Raw genomic sequence first — 1876 nt, 5'->3', positions numbered from 1 at the left:
CCTCTATCATTTCCAAGCGGAGTCAGGCAGACTGATTTTTATTAGTAATAAGAGATAGAGCCGAGCGAGAGCCATAGCTTCCCGCGTCATTGGTGGGTGTCATGGCCAATGAGAGGGCAGTTCACGTGGATACAGTAGCGGGGATGGTGGGTATGGCGGGGGAGGGGGTATGCTGTCGCTACACCAGTAGCTGTGTGTGTGGGGTCAACCTAGAATCGCGCTTCTCAAGTCGCGCTTCTAAAATCGCTTCGTGTGTGGGGGCCTAAAAGTAACACACACACACACACACACACACACACACACACACACACACACACACACACACACACACACACACACACACTTGTGACCTACACTTGTATATCGTGCTGTGTGAACATGAATATTGAATATTGCTTCATCTCTTCTTGGTGTTGGTAGTCATTAATGAATTCCACCTGCCGACAATTTGCGTTTTAAAAGGTGAATAAATGTATTTTGAATAAGTCTTGGTGTTTACATGTGATGCGCACATGATCGTGACTCGGGGAATGTTTTCACTTGAACAAACGATAGATACTGAAAGAAACTTAAGGAAACATATAAAACACAATTCTTGGCTGTTTAAATATTGTTATTTGTTTTTCTATCCTAGAAAATACTACGAGAAAAAAGGATGATAACTATACATACTGAAAGCATTCCCTGAGCTATCACTTTGTCCAGCCTCTTTGTGAAGTAATGATGTCTACTCGTAAGAACTCCCCTGAGGAGATAGTCAGAACAGCTACTGGAAACTACATTATCAACAAAGCAAGTGCAATCGTTGTTATGAATATGTTAGAAACAACCAAAGTTCATTGGTTCTTGAAATTATGCTGATACATTTCAGTATTACTGTCGAGTCAAATATTTTCTGATTGTTGATATGTATGCATTATTTCCATGCAATCTTAACCGTAAGCTTTAAAAAAAAAAGTAAGATATAAATTTCAAACAGTTAGTATCTTAAATGTTCACTATTCCACAAAATAATGATGAATAAATTAAGAAATAAAAATATTTAGTCACAGCCTCACGTATAGCTCACTCGTCAAGAAAGATAAGCCAGATAACCTACCATTGACAGGATCCTTGACAAAATAGCTACGGTGTGAATGAGAGTGGCACTGTATTAATTCATCGTAGGCAGTAAACGGAATAGAGGAAAATGTAGACTCATTGAAATTCAAGTGACACCTGTGTGAGTCTTACAACACACACACACACACACACCCGGTAGCTCAGTGGTTAGAGCGCTGGCTTCACAAGCCAGAGGAACGGGGTTCGATTCCCCGGCCGGGTGGAGATATTTGGGTGTGTCTCCTTTCACGTGTAGCCCCTGTTCACCTAGCAGTGAATAGGTACGGGATGTAAATCGAGGAGTTGTGACCTTGTCCCGGTGTGTGGTGTGTGCCTGGTCTCAGGCCTATCCGAAGATCGGAAATAATGAGCGCTGAGCTCGTTCCGTAGGGTAACGTCTGGCTGTCTCGTCAGAGACTGCAGCAGATCAAACAGATCAAACACACACACACACACACACACACACACACACACACACACACACACACACACACACACCTGCGTACCACGGCTCATTAAACCAGTCTTCCGATTACCCAATGTATGTATACTTTCATCCAACAGACACGCCGGCGGGCCGATCTTCATGTAGAGTAGCGTAAATCACTTTCCTTTTCCTTTACCATGTTTCGAAAATAATTTCAGGAATAGGTGTTTAAGTAAACACCTTCTAGATTCATGAGCTGTCTGACTTATGTACTCACCTTGCCAGTTTAATGAAGACGTTGAACATTTAGATCCAAGTGATTTCCAAATAGTTATAGCCCCACTTAGT

The sequence above is a fragment of the Portunus trituberculatus genome, chromosome 39 (genome assembly GCF_017591435.1).
Source record: "Portunus trituberculatus isolate SZX2019 chromosome 39, ASM1759143v1, whole genome shotgun sequence".
In the NCBI taxonomy this organism is placed as follows: domain Eukaryota; kingdom Metazoa; phylum Arthropoda; class Malacostraca; order Decapoda; family Portunidae; genus Portunus; species Portunus trituberculatus.
Note: the sequence above shows the minus strand (reverse complement) of the source record.